Source organism: Xiphias gladius, chromosome 6 (assembly GCF_016859285.1).
Source record: "Xiphias gladius isolate SHS-SW01 ecotype Sanya breed wild chromosome 6, ASM1685928v1, whole genome shotgun sequence".
Classification (NCBI taxonomy): domain Eukaryota; kingdom Metazoa; phylum Chordata; class Actinopteri; order Istiophoriformes; family Xiphiidae; genus Xiphias; species Xiphias gladius.
The window spans coordinates 2207892-2223972 of NC_053405.1; positions in this window are offsets into that span (position 1 = coordinate 2207892).

The following is a 16081-nucleotide window of genomic DNA, read 5'->3' on the forward strand; positions in this document are numbered from 1 at the left end:
ATTTTTAAATAGGTATTCAATACATTGAAATAACATGTATATTTTTTCTGAGTTGCTTTCTCAGAACCCTGGAGGTCCTGATTCAGATCTATTAAGTTGATCAGCTTAAATTTTTTATATAATATGCACAACAGTTTAATGGTAGATTCGTACTTTTTTCTTTTGTTGTCCTTTCGAATTACAAAGACACACAATCTACTTGCGGTCGGAGGGTGGGGATCTGATCTTTGGCTGTGTCCTCACACCCCGGCTTGCAGAGAGTTCATTAACCAGACAGAAAACTGTCATTTAAGGCAAGTTACTCACAGAAACGATATCAAGATAACATAATCTCTGCTGACGCTTTTCAACCGCCAAAAGCGACAATCAGCGCCGGCTAAAAATAAAGAGCCGGCGATTTTATGTTTTTATATTTGTTAATAAAAAGAGGCTTGGAAAGAAGAAAAAAACGTACATAAGAGATTCATAGTGTCGAAGCTCAGCACTTCTGGGTATTTTGCCAAATTGGAATTGGATCCAAAATGGAACAACTATCCAAACCCAACCCTACGCTCTGAAAGCTGCCTGTGTGATCAGTTAAAACACACAGATCTTAATTTTTGTGCTTACACTCTTCAAAGCTGTCTGACAGGATTTAGATTCAGGATGTCACAGGTGTTTTACCTGGTATGTGTGTCAGGGAGTCGAGCCAGGATGCTTTTCCATCAGTGTGTTTGCTCTGCAGCCCACAGCTTTCACTAATTACATCTCACAGTAAAAGGAACACTGCTCTCCGTTACAGCTCTGTTGTTGTGGTTGTGTTCTAAGTGTCCTTGCTGCTGCTTAAAGGCAAATTTCGAAGCCCTGGCTCCGTCCCAAGAGTCGCTCAGCACATAATTGCACTTTGCAATTTTAAAAAACTATTATAATATCATCCGTCTGTGCCAAAGTCATCTCTTGAAATTACAGGCTGCAATAGGAGAATCAGTCTGGTGATAATGTGACCTAGATTATTGATTCACACAGTTCCAGCAGCACCAAGTCTGGTTTCAGATTTGTAGACCACCTCGTGTAATATTATGAAAAAATGGTACATAATGTGCAAAAAATACAGAAAAAATGCATAAAGTGCAGAGCAGCATACATTGTACAGTAATGATGTAGCTGCCATTGCTGCACAACCAGTGTAACTAGTGCTGCATGTCGATACCGGTCAGAAGTTGTAAAAACACCCCAGTTTTTCCAGTTTTTATTGTTACTGAAGCAGCTGAACTGAAGTCCACAACCTTAAATGATACAAAGGTAAACTGCCAAATGTAAAAAATAAAAAAAAAAGTTTAGATCAACAAAAACTGAAAAATCATGTAAATTTCATAGACAACAGGCCTTTTTTTTTTCAGGGATGAAGAAACTGGTTCACTTCCAGCTTTTTCCTGCAGCAGTGGAAGGAAGTTAAAGCCTGGAAAGTTGATGCAAAGGTTCCCAACTTCTGTTGGTGACTTCCAAACCCTCTTTCCGTACAAAGGCAGCGTTGGAGCAAACCCGTCACTCCACCCTCTGATGCGTTATGAGGACGACACCGTGCTGCAGGAAGCAGTCACTGGTAAACTGGTGTCAGACTGGAGAGAGAAAGACAAGTCCCGGAGGAAGACAGACTGGCTGGTCGGGGCTTCGTCCTACAGCAAGATAGTGAACCAGAACGTTAGAAGAACGGAACCAGGCGGTGGCCTCACATGATGGAAGACCAGCACAGTCTCCAGGCCTGAACCCCGTGGAGCTGGTTTGGGACGAACTGGACAGAAGGTGAAAGCAAAGCGACCTGCAGGTGCAACGCGTTGATGGGAACTTCTGAAACAGCGTTGGCACCAACTTCCACAACAACATTTCATTTCAGAAAGAACGACACGAGTGTGTCCAGCTGCTGGATGAGTCAGAATTTTATATTGAATTTAGGATTTAAGATTCCTTGATTCCTCTCTTTAAATATAAATCTTTATTATTTATCTGTTCCATGCTTTAATTTCAGAAACACTGAGACATTACACTGGGCAAATTTCAGTAACAACTGGAAAAATGGAGGTGATCTTTTGACTAGTAGAGTAAATGAGTTTTCACTGCTGTTTTTTTTTTTTTTTTTTCATCCTGCTTTCTAGATTCATAACTTTTACCTGGACATAAGAAAAGTAAATGAATGCTATTTATTGGCTAATTGATTGGATACACGTAATGTACCAAGCCCTTTGGTTAATACAGCTTTTGTTTTGTTTTCTCTTTTACTTTCACTATGGTTTATCACAACTTGGGTTTTTATCTTTGTAGCTTGGCCCACTCAGTTCTGTCAGTAATGACGGCATTGTAGCTAAAAAAGTAATTGCTAAGATCTCAAAACGCGGCTGCATCGCTAAACATAGGTCAAGTGCGGCAACAAACATGAGCAGTCGGATGATCAGCGAGGTCGGACACGAATCCAGGTTAGTCGAACTTATTTAGGAGATAAAACAAAAGGGGAAGGGAACAGTTATTATTATTACCGTTCACTGTAAACATTCATCCCGGTCTAAAAAAAACAACTCCCTGGTTCAGCTCTGACCATCTCGCTTGCCGTAGTTGTGCACGCACAGTTTTCAACGGCAGTGAGGGATTACTCCTGACGTTTTAGGTGAGCCTGCTTTCAGTGTTACCCCCAGATAAAGTGACGTAGAGTATCAGGACAAACCGTGGCCTTCTTACACACACTGTCGGATCATCTGACTGCTCTGAATACTAATTCCGACTCTATTTGTGGAACCTTTACAGCATGCACAGCATTTTACTGTGATGAATAAACGGTTAAGGATGTCGGCCTGGCACAGCCCAAACCGCATCTCTATGACTTGTGTGTTACTGCTTCTGGGTGTACTGTATTGCTCTTCTGTCACCTCAGACTAATTATTCGACTGCCGCACAATCACACATTCAGACCGGCAGCGACTGGGATCGTATTTTAAGTGGAAACGCAGGAGGCTTAATGCAGCCGAGGCATGAAACGACACAGCAGAAGTGGAGCGGAGCTGTAGACAAAGAGAAAATTACAGCAGTAAACCTGACCGTGCACGACGAGGCTGGCTCACACGTGGGGCAGCACATGTACATAATCCACTGGTGAGACATTCATGCTCTGTTCAGTGTGTTTATAGTTTCATGAATGGGGGAGAGATTTGACACGGCACTCTGCCCGCTGGCCTTGTAAAGCTGGCACAGGAGGCGGCCATGCATCTGATGGCCTTTTTAATCGATTGCCCGTGCGCTGATTTCTGCCCCTTGTGACTCCAGATTTCTCACAAACCTGCTTTTGATCCGGCTTTAATGTGTTGTTAATGCATAAGAGAGGCTGAGATCTTTGCCCCTGGTAGGAAATCTGGGAGTCTCGATTGTCGCCAGCACTATATGAACCAACCCACCTCACAAACCACAATGAGGTACGAAAGCCAGCCCTTGTTTAAGTTTCACAATGGCTGCCATTTCTGTCCCAACTGTCTTTAAACTCTGTTTTTTCATTTCACTGACAATTCATAAAGCATCCATTATGTGTCCCAGACCGCTGAAACAGCAGGGTTTTTTTTCTCTCTACCCGTCTCCCGTAAATGGAATTTTAATTAACAGTAAAAACCATGCAATGACTTGGAAAGGCTGTAATGAAGTTTTTTACGCATCGTGCAATTTACGGAGTGTGGTTTGGGTGTTTCGATGATATAATCACGGATGGGGGTTAGCATCCAGACACAAGCACAACAGAAGTGCCTTTGTTTGTCGGCGACACGCCAGAGGAAAAATAAGAGGCCGTTAAGGAACAATGGAGCAGATGTAAAGCATTGTGGCTCCGCTGTCTGATGGCTGATGGCGACCGAACGAGATAGGAAGCGAGAGACGATCTCTGCTGAGTCGAGACAATGAGGAGAGCAGCTCGTGACTGGACGTTTGTGTACGATCACTGTGTCTCATGATGAAGCTAAAGCTTTGTACCCTGCAGGTGGACGGGGATGCAGAGGTGTATACGCTGCTGTGCCTTCTGCTGGAGATGCTTCACTGGCCTTTTTTTTGAAACCTTTGTTTACACAGAAGACATCTGTGCTCTAATGGGGCTTTTCTACACATTTTTTTTCTTCCTACTATTAAAGGAATGGTCGAACATTTTGGGGAAATGCACTTATTTGCCTTTGATCAGTTCGTGTCTCACGTCTGCGCGTTAAGCACAGAGCTGCAGTCAGGAAGCCTTTAGCTTAGCTTAGCATAAAGACTGGAGCCAGGCAGGAGCAGCTGGTCTACAGGCCTGCAAAGGCACGTGGCTGCATCCCCGGGAGGAATCTGACCTGCCAGAAGAATTTTTATTTATTTCTACCATTTCAACATGTTAATGAGAGCTGCTGTGGTTACCCTGCAATAGGTCAAAAATACATAATGGGACAGTGGAACAATCCCAGGCATCGACTGAGTAGTTCAGTTCAACTGCATCACGTCTCCTGTCTTTTTGGTCCGAACCAGAATTTCAAGCGCTCGTTGTCACTGTTGAGGCCTGTCCCTCTTTTCTTGCCACCCTTCTCTTCCTCAGCCACTTCTCCCCTTCTGTCTGTAACACTTGAGGATAGCCCGACGCCCCCAACACAGACCAGAAGCACCACACAGGCAGAAAAAGTAATCGAGGTACAGCAGCTGGGGTGTGTCGATCCAGAGACTGGATATTATTAAAATTGGTGCGTCGCCTCCAGTGTGTGGGCCGACTTAGGAGACGGTAGTGGGAGCTTTGACGCACTTCAGCACTACTGGCCGGTTAAGTTAAAGTTGAGCAATAAAAACAAAAACAAAAGGACTTAACTCAGTTTGCAGAACTACAGTAACTGAGTAGCCAGCAGCCAAATGTGTGGTGGAGCAGAATCTTGCATCAAGTACAGGCGTGTGTGTGTGTGTGTGTGTGCGTGTGTGTGTGTGCGTGTGTGTGTGCGTCATATTTTTCACTCAAAACCATGGTTTTCAGGTGATGGGTTAAAAGAGGCACCTACCACCTCCTCCACAGTGACACAGCGTATCTCCTTTTACCTCTACATATTTACCCGTATACGAACAGAATTGTCAAAACAATATTTTCCTATGTGCTGGAACGGCGGTGTGTCCATCCACCCAGCGCTTTTGTGCAGTGTCTCCGGCTACAGCGGGGGCTGCCAGACACAGTCGGTGAGCACAGCGATGGCACCAAACCCGGCGACCTCAATGTCAGGACAAGCTTTGAGGAAGCTGCAAACACTCACTGCACCCGGCTGTTCATAAAGAAATAGCTGCAGCATGAAACGCTCAATAAAACCATAGAAGATATATAATATAAATGTAAACTATCTATTAATGCAAAAAAAATGAATTCTACCCTTGTCCTCTGTGTCCTTCCATATTTAAGCTCTGTTGGTGCTAAAAATAAGTCTGGATTCCGCCCTCTCTCCCTTCTTGTCTCCTGTTTTGTTGGCTCCCGTGGCGTGCGGTCCTCCTCACCTATCTTCTGAGAGAAACGCACCCCCCACACTGAGAGCGGGGCTCAACCAGAACATCCCCACCCCCTCCCTGCTGGGAGAGACAGAGTGAGTGATTTAGTGGAGGTGTGTGTTTGGGGGGAAGGACGCAGCGTGAAAAAAAAAAAAAAACATCAGAGGGAGAAATTCCTCCCTGACGCCATGTTTCATCCCTTTGTGCAGACACGCACGGTGCGGTACGGGGGCACGGGGCGGACACCTGTCGCTCCCCGCAGAGCGATGAACTCTGGGGAAAAATGGAGACACACAAGATGAATAGAAAGAGGAGAAAAACGGCCGTCTGTGCTATTTTGTACAACAGTTATGGCGACAAGGAAAGATGAGGACACTGAATCCAGGACACAACAGCAGCCCTTTGTGTGTGCGCATCACGCTTTACTTTAAAGCTTTGTTTGGCCCTTCCTAGTTTTCTTCATTATTTTTCTTTATTCCCCTGGCATATTTCTCTATTAATTGTGCAGGATTACCATAAACACAGAGCTCTAACATTAGCATAATGTAAAACGAAAACGAACACAAAGAAAACAAGTAGAGCAGCTGAGGACACATCAACTCTGTGCACTTACAGACGTGTCAGATAAAGTCCTTGTTGCTTTGCCTGCTGTAAAAGTTTCTTTTCGCCGCTGCTTTTGAACTCAGCCTTCAGGATAATGAGATAAACAGTGAAGTAGGGAAGAATTCTTCTGCTGCTGTATTTTAGTGATCCATACGCCTGTTCGACACGGTTCGTACGTGCTGCTGAGGCTAAAGGCTCACCTCAGGTCACATCTTTCGCAGAACAAGGCTGATCAGTTTGATGCAGCTCATTAACTTGATCACGTTAACTTTTTAAAAACGTTTATTCTGTCAAGGAGACATGCCTGCACATGATGCCCGCCCTTGTAGTCATAAGAGCTCCTCAGCGGCCAGGAGAACAAACGCCTGCTTCCCCACAGGCGCCGGATGAAACACCGGGAGAAGCGTGTCGGCGTGCGGAACAAGCTGCAGGCTCCGGCACAGAGGACGCCGCTTCCCAGCATCCTGTTAGCAAATGTCCAATCCCTGGAAAAACAACGGAATGCCCTTAAGGCAAGGATGAGGTTTCAGCGGCATGTCGGAGACCGCATTGTCCTATTGCCCATGGAGACGTGGATCACCCCCACGGTGCATCTGTGTCAAGCTCTGTCAAGCTGCCTGGATTCGAACACGGCAAGGACAGGACAGAGGACTCGGGGTATACCAGAGGCAGGTGAGTGGACATGCCGAAGAAAACTGTCCTCACCAGAAAAAGACAAATAGAGACTATGTAATACCGACCTGATAATGGCCTGACCCAACAAATGTGAGGCTTCAGGAACAAAAATGAGCTTTGGGTGCCACAAATGCTGGTTGTGTCGTGCGTCCGGCTGTCCAAGTGACGAAGTCCTGTAGCGGTCGTAGTAATCATGAGGGGAGCAAAGGAGGACATCAGGTGACAGTGTTACAGAGTGACAAAGTCTGCATATGGAGGAGGTTGGAGGTTGGATCGAAGGAACAAGAAGAAAAAGATTTTAACACAGACTCTACCACATTTAACACCTTCAATCATGGTCAGGATCATTCCCCAACCTTAACAACACGGCTGTTATCACAACCATGACAGCAAAGGTTCCTTAACCTCAACAAAGTGCTGATTTTAACTTATCTTTGCCTAAACCTATCCTCGGAGCTGTCAGTTAAAACAGTGAAGTCAGCACCTGGCACCAGCTTCCCTATCGCCCGTGCGGCCAATGTCATGCAACAGGGCGCGCTAAGGTAGGTCGGGGTCCGATGTGTGTGGTCTGCCATGTCTCCCGGCTAAGTAACGGCAAGAATGAATGATTGTGTAATCGGCTGACCGAACACGGTGACCATCTGAAAGGACAGAAATACCATGTAGTCTAGACCAAACCGCCTATGTCTACATTTTCCTGATAAGCAGCCTTGTAAATGTGCAAATAATGACTGTTATCTCTCGGTAACAAAGGAGAAAGCACCGTGAGCTTGTTGTAGTGCCACAAAACTTCTTAGGGAGGCGGTCCGGGTGGATGATTTACCCTGGAGACCACTGTTAGCACCAAGTCTCTCTAACAGACAGTCCACAACAGTTTCTCTTGCATGACCATGACAGTCTTTTTCTAACCTTAACCAGGTAGACTGACAAAATCATTTCAAAGAAAAGCCACTGTATGTAACTTTTGCAGAATAACAGCCAAAATGACCACAAGTGTCAATTAAATTTGCTTCATTTCACGTTTTCACCACAGCAAACATGTCGTCTGGTAAAGACTTGTTTAATTTTTCTGATGAAAACCATTTAAATGATACCTGTGAAAGCATAGGGGGACTGTAGGGTAGGTAGACTAGTGTCAAGAAACTGACTCAATAATGTCAGCTTGCTAACATTAGCCGTCATAAGCTAGCGGTCATACCAGACCAAGTAAGGCTCCAGCAGCGAAAACACCTGAATGCACTTAACTGAGAAAGAGTAGGTTTTATTTCTTATGAACTCAACTTTCGAATTTTTTAGGAGGAAAATTGTTTGTTTCTTCTTTCAAAAGTTACATAGTTTTCTATGACATTGCAGCAAACTCCATTTGCTGATGGAGACCGTTGGATGAAAGCTTTGGAAAAGGCCTGGAAATGGACCCTCGTCTGAGGCTGTTCTGCCAAACTCTTTCCAAGATCAAGAAGGAAGTTCGATGCTGAGCGGTAACCGGAGAGATGGCAGTTCAAACGCTTGTATGAATCCCATTTGTACCCGTCACGTGTTTTGGATAGCAATGACAAGCAAGCGGTTTTGTCAGGTAGTCTGGAGGGCTTACTTCATCCATGGGTTTGTTCACCCAAATTAGAAAAAAAAACAACAACCCATTTTCTTCCTTATTCCTTGTAGCATGAAGCCATGCAGATAGTTATTTGTCCGTCGGAGATACGGTATCTGTGTCTGTTTGCATCACTCCCTGGGCATGTGATGGGACCAGACTTTGTATGAGCAGCAGTTTCCACCAGAGGAGGTTTTTGAATGCATCACTCTGACTGTGTGGGGCAGTGTTGGTGCCTGCGTGAATCTCGAAAACCAGGTGGTGGGAGTGTGCGAGTGTTCAGTGCCGGCGGGTTCGGGGCCGAAAGCGAAGTGAAAAGTCGATGGCGGCGAGTCAGTGAGGCGAGGATGCGGGTCACATCTGAAGTTATATAATGTCGACTTCACTGTGAGAGCCAGCAACCGTACATGAAAAGCATCACAGCAACTTTTTCTGTCCGGACCAGCCGAACCTCCCAGGGGCTCACTGCTGTGAGCACGGACTGCACTGATGATCAACAGGGGAATCGTCCAGTATCTAACTTAAACTCCACTGGAACTGATTGACAGAGTTTATGTGCAGCTTCTACAGTTAAAAGAGGACATGTAGTATTTTTGCTGTTCATGCGACACCATGACTTGCCTATGCTTGCATCTGAAAAATTAGATTGCCTTAAAGGGTCGGTTCACTCAAAAATAAAAAAACATATTTTCTCACTTCCCTCTCGTGGTATCTCTCCATAGAGGATATAGTTCCTGTTTTATTTGTCCAGGTTTTGAGATACCTGTCCCTGACATTTCTGCCAACCCCAACTTGTAGGCACCACTGAAGCATACATCCGTTTGGTCCGCACCTCTCTCTGACCTCTGACCTCTGACCTCTGTTGCAAGAGGTCATTGAAAGGACAGTGGCAGGCTAAAGTTTCTTCACCGGGAGCGGTGTTTGAAATACCGTGGATGAATGTAGCTTTCGTGTAAGCTTCATAACTCACATACTGGAAGGAAAGGCCATTTTTTTTAGTTAGTGATTCATTCGTTTTATCTCCTCCAACTATCATAGCTTTATATGCTCGTGTGGAAACTGGGGTCCTGGATAGACAGTTAAAAAAAGACAGTGGAGATTATGCTTCACTAAACACTCGAGACGAGAAAAAGCTGGAGTGTAACAAAAAAGAAAAAAAAAAAAAGTCTGAGGTTGCATCCTGATCTCTCACACATATCTGTGTGAATGGTTTTGGATTATATTAGGTAAGTGCGTCTGTTCCCCGAGACGGACGACAAAAATGCTGAAATATGAAGTGAACTGCCCACAAAACAGTGGAAGTGAAGGGAATTTCGCGTGTGGTGCTCATAACAGTTTTAGTTCGGATATTAACTAACGAACGTTTAAAGCTAAAACTCCCTGTTTTTATTCTGCAGGCCACAAGCCTATTAAGAAGGTCCAACAGTATGTTGCCAGAGGTCAAATCATATCAAGTCAATTTTATTGATGCGGGCCAATATAACAAATCACAAATTTGCCTCGATTGGCTATATGCGATACGCGTGGATGTGTATGGCTATAAATACGATGTCCTCCATCCGTAGACCCTCGATTTGGAGAAGGAAAAAGTGCCCAAAAACTCTTAAACGGGGGAAAAAGCAACAGAGGAGGAACCCTCTGCCAGGACAGACAGACACGCAGATGACGTTAGCAGAGAATAGAGCAACTTAGCAAAATTACAGGACGACAACATTACAGACTGACTGTAAACATATTTGAAGATTATGGCTCTAGCCGGACACTCCACAGTAAATATTCTTTCCCTTACAATGGCCATGGATTGACTTCCTCGTTAATGAACGTTTCTTCTTTTTGACCCCCAGGGGTCCTTGTACTGTCACTTTTCAGGATGCCCTTTTCTTTGTCTAGTACAGCCCAGGATGTTGCAGGGTCTGATCTTATCGGCAGTTTATAAAGATCGCAAAGATTGTGTTGATTGTGCAGAATTTTCCTCTTATATTGACTGTGGGTGTGTACAGACCGTTACACCTGTTAGGTAAATATGACTCTCATCTTTATGAAACTTCTATGTTAATGAAGTTTGCTTACTTTTGCAAACCCACAGCTTCACTCCACCCACACCCACTCCGGCATTAAAAAATGAACAAACCAGTGTGTGTACAGAATCTTTAAAGAGCTGTAAATGGGGAAAATCATCTTAAAAAAGTGAGACTTTCTTATGAAAGTCTTGCCTCAGCTTGTGTGACTTCATACTTCAGATTACATTGATTTCACTTAACTATTTCATGGCTTTTCCACTTTGAATTGAGGAAGATGATGATGATGAGTAGGCTGAGCGGTTGAATGCAGCATTCAAATCACCGATTTCACGAAAGAGTCTTAAAGAGAGTGCGCTGAGTCCTTGAAGCCCCTGAAAGTATTTCGCTATAAGACTGAATATTTATAATTAAATAAGCAACAACCAAAGTTAAAGTTCAGAAAAAAAAAAAAGTCAAGAGTGAAGTATCAGCTAACCTGTTTCGTCAGGACTCTGTGGGTGGGTTGGATCAGACGTGATTGGCAGCCCCTCAACTGTCATCAGACTCTGATTCCAACGTTGCTTAACTGCCATTGGTGCACGGAAACATGTGACATCGCCTTTTTCCAACTGAACCAGTAAGAAAAGCAAGGACAAAAACACAAATGCGGAAATCTGTGCAGATGGGAAGTCGTATGTTTGGGTAAGATGCAAACATATCGTAACCAAACGAGACTAAAGTCCAAAGCCATGCTAGCGGTCCCTAGAGTCTGCTTTCGTCCCACCCACCAATATTAAAGAGCTCAATTTGTTCTCAGTATGTTGAAACAAATGTTCCCAGCTGGAATTGAACCAAAATGAACCGCTCTTCGAAGCGACCGCAGGAACAAAAATAAAATTAAGAAACTACAGGAACTACTTTAAAGTGGAAAATGCAAAATAAGTTCAGCTTCCTGGCCAAACTTTTCTCCTTAAAAAAACCCCCCAAAAACCCCCTGATATCTGTGCTGTTAACTCTAATTCTGACTTTGAATGCAGCCCTAATGCAGTGATCCAGATGGGAACTCAGACCCGAGCAGGAGCTCCTTTTTACTGGAAGCTCTGGTCTTAAATCCTGCTGTCAGCTGCGGACACAGAATCTGGCGAGACTCTATCGCTTCCCTTCCACCCCTCTTTTTTTTTCTCCAGACTCTTGGACACACACACACAAACACAGACATGGACACGCTCATACCCACAACTTTCCCAGAGGTGCAACACAATGAAATAGCATGATTATGTTGAATCCCTGTCAGTGGCTTGGTCCAACCCAATAATCCTCCCATTCTGGCAGCAGTTCCTGACTCTCTGCCACAGATCCACTCAGAGCAGAGCCAGCAGAATATCAATAACTGCAGGGATTCAGGAGGCATCTGTCCACAGCTTTAAAACTGATTCGCCAATACCTGCCATGTAAATGAGGCCACTGCAGGTTTGGCACCAGCTGAGCCCTGATTTCTGCTCAATACCATGTAGGTACGATCGATCGAGAGGGATGATTACCTACCTGCTATCTATAGGTTCCATGTCATCGAAAGGGTTTAGCGAGCAAAAAAAAAAAAAATTGAGCCAAGACATTGTGCTCAAAACAACACTTGGGACATTTTCAGCTCAGTAAACAAATGGAGAGTTGTGACACCCTCAGAGACAAATATGGAGCATTTATTTAGGTATCTGATGACTGCAAGAGCAAAACATCACGTCTTCATTTTAGAATAAGCCTCCTGTTTGCTTAGAACATTTAAAGCAAATGTGCGAAAAGTTAAAATAAAACAAATACATAAAAAGAATAACTTTGGCTGTCATTTTAAGGGGTACGCCAACAATTAAGTACTGCACTTTCATAAAAAATGGGAGACCTGCGACAAAAACAAGCAGCAAAACAACCAAGAAACCAAACAAGGAACAACGGTAAAAACAAGAACGATATTCCCTGACTTTTAGTCCTTTAGTGTGCCAAAAACATTCTGTTCTACAGTTCCCATAATGCAACCTGATGGCATCCTTTCAATACCTTCCTCTTCTGCGTACCAGATGCCTACGTCTCTCAAACTCCACACCCCCAGTTTGCCTCACCGCCAAACTGTCAGGGTTGTTCTTCTCAGACCTTCGAGAGTTTGCCCAAAGCCGCAGATACGAGTGTAAACCGATGGCCACTGCTAAAACTGCCGGGGTGCCCCTTTAACTACAGTCGTCTGGATTTTCTGAAGAGGGCCCAACAAGACTGTATGAGCAACAGAGCGCCAGTGACTCTCCTGTTGCTCTGGTACATTCTTAAATTTCATTGTTCCTCCCAACCAACAGGCTATGTCATTTACTCCACGCGCACACACACACACACACACACACACACACACACACACACACACACACACACACACACACACACACACACACACACACAAACAAACAGTCTGTAGTATAGCACTTTGGACTTCTGCCATTTTAAGGTTCGGGTTTCTGTTGGATTCAAGGTTTAATTCATTCGAGTCAATTTTCTTTATATAGCAGAGATCATAAATCATTCATTCAAGAAAAATGGTTTCAATCATCCTTCACTGGTTGGTCTTTTCACAAATATGTCAACTTTGCCATCTCAGCCAAGCAAAGGAGAGATTTTCTTTTTTTATGTTTTATTTTAACCCATCATTTTTACAATCACCCCTGCGTCGTCGCACACTTTTGACAAAAGGAAAAAAAAAACACTGAATGAAGAATATCTTCTGAAAAGAAAGGTCAAATTTGTGTTTCTGTACAAAAGTTTGTGCTTTTTTCTCATTCACTGTAAGAGTTCAAGTTAAATGATTTAACTTGAAATAATGTAAACTTAAAAAAAAAAAAGATATTTAACATTTTCCTTAGTCAGTTTATTGTGGTGTGCCAAAAGGAATTGATAAAATATTTTGGATCTAAAAGTTTCAACATTTCATCTAGAAAATATTCAACAGACAGTCCCGGCCAAAAATAACACAGGCAGGAGTCAGTCCACTTCTCAGTTACACACCCACGCACGAACACGCACACACACACACGCACACACACACACAAAGGCCAAGAATGCAATGGACTTAGGTGAGCAAATCTTGGAGACTTGCAGAGTGGAAAATAGTTTCAACCTTCACAAAAAATGTGTCTCTATTTTCTCCTCATACCAGCCTTTTTTCACTGTCTTGATAATCCTCATTTTCTCTTTTTGGCTTCTCGCTCCCCCCCCCCCCTTTACTTTCTTTTCTCCCCGACCCATCTCCCGCTCCCCCTTCCACCCCTCTCTTTCTCTACACCTCTCTTCTGCCTCAGTATAAACAAATGGGGCCTCTGTCTTTCTGGCTCCTCTGCCTGTTTCACACTTCCCAGCAGACCTTCGGTGTCTGGTTAGTGTGACCGTCCACACACACACACACACACACACACACACACACACACACACACACACACACACACACACACACACACACACACACACACGCGCAGGCTCTCACACTCTCACACTGCAGTTTCTAGCTCAGGTATTGTAAACATGTCAGTGAGGAGAAAGTTAAAAGCATCTCTCTTACAGCAACAGTCTGGTTTCTTGTGTATATGTTTAGCTGTGAATGAGTTCAGGCTCAGACGGTCTCCTGAATCAAACGCTGAGATGTGCAGGCAAAGATTATGGATCAGATATCGTTTGGATTATGTATCATTATGTATCACGCCCCCCCCCCCGCCATTTTTAACCTATTTACACAGTAGCAATATGATTCACGGTGAGTGGGGAAAAATAGCTCAGTATCACTTGTCCTACTTTACAACCATTTGTACTGTAATCAATATCACCGTCTAGAATAAAAGTGCACTAGTTTTGTGACGTTATTACTTGTAAATGGAGTCAAGTCAGACTGTAAAACCAGCATTTCCCCGTCTGACCTCCGCTACCCAGGGTGAGGCCCTGGGTAAGAGCTTTCTTTGGAACGTCGGTGTTATGGACACTCAGTTATCTTTCATGTAAATCTGCAGCGCTGTAAGGAATGTGTTTGTGTGTGTTTGTTTTGTCCGTTTATCAATAATAAGACGTGACCCGCGAACGTTTGGTTACGGTCGAGGCCTCTGGAGTCAACCGTCCTGACTCCAGACCACGGCCGACTCCAGAAATCCGAGGTCCAGGTTTTGACTGGTGAGCTGCCGCCCCTGCCTTCAGCGTACGCCAGCTCTAACACACAGACGTGCGATCGGTATCGAACCCCTGAAGCCGCCCCCTGAGAAGACGGGAACACTGAACTGCGGCTGTAAAGCTCATCCGTGTGCCGCAGTTACAACCAGTGGCCACGGTTCGCCACTATTCAGCTGAAGTTACCTGCCTCACATTCAGTTTTTGAACGGTGTCGGTGATGTTCACTCTCGTAGTATGGTGTGGGCCTTTACGCATCCTTCTGAAGAATCTAATCAGACCTTGCAGCTTCCAGGATCCGGCGCCATCGCCCAGATGAGCACGCGAGTTGGTTTTTCTGAGACGTGTTACAGCCGTTAATACAAGGTCATCAAAATTCTTAATGTATTTAAATGCACGGCAGCGCCACACGCTTTTCCAGGACTGTGTCCTGTCGCGGCCCGTGACCTCCGACTCTGGGGCCTATCCGTGTGTGTGGATACACCCCTTCTGTTATTTTACTGCCCCTGAGAAGTTGGTCTTAATTCCTCACATGACCGGCCAGGCCCAGATTCCCAGTAGGAGAAGCAGGAGTGCCAGTACGACTAATGACTATCAGCTGACTCCTTCTTTTCACAAAACGGACGGACGGACAGACAGACGGACAGACGCACACAGACAGTTTTATTCAGTGGACAATGAGCTGGGTGACTGTCTTCAGCGTTAGGCTCGCAGACCATGTGAGTCTCAGCTGATGCCAGCTATAGCTGCACTGCTAGTTTCAAGAGGAAAATGGGCAGCTGGCAGTCCTTTACTATTTCAACTGTTTTTCCAGCCTGATGGGAAGACACAGAGGACACAAGTATGCGGTCCAGCGGAATGAGCCAGATTTACTGTCAACTAGTCAGCTCATTTTCAGTTTCCCCAGAGATGTTGCCAACAGGTGACGTACCTGAGCAGTTGAAGGGGTTTTTTTTTTTTTTAAGCTTATAAATATTTGAATAGTGGCAAATTAATTCTCAAGTGATGTTCTTTGGATGTCAACCTACTGTGCTCCGAGAGCTCGTGTTTTATAGCTTGAGTTTAACTTCTCGTAAAAATTTTCAGGGTTGCTGGCCAATGACCTTGGCTTTAGTTGCCAAATTTCCCGTAATGATATTTAACAGAGAAAAACAGGAAATCCGCATGTTTGAGAGGCCGTAATTATTATAATTATTATAATGTTTGCCCTTACAAGGTATAAAACGTGCTGTTTCACCTTCTGTTTAAACTGTGAGGACTTTAACGTGCAGCGATGCTTAGTGTGCAGCTCAAAGAACTGCTGAGGCTGACAAAGTCCGACTCAGACCCATGAAGGTCTGAGCCCAAAGGCGGCACTGTGGAGCCGAACCTGACAAGTTGAGTCGGAGTTCTGCTAAAATCTCACCTGTAACGAGGGAAGGTGCAAGTGCCGGCTAAACAGGCGCTGCTGCCTGGCGGCGTAACGGTTACGCGCGGGGCTTGTTGCCCGACTGCCGTGGCTACAAGGCTAATGGTTAACACGTCAGCTAGTAAAACATGC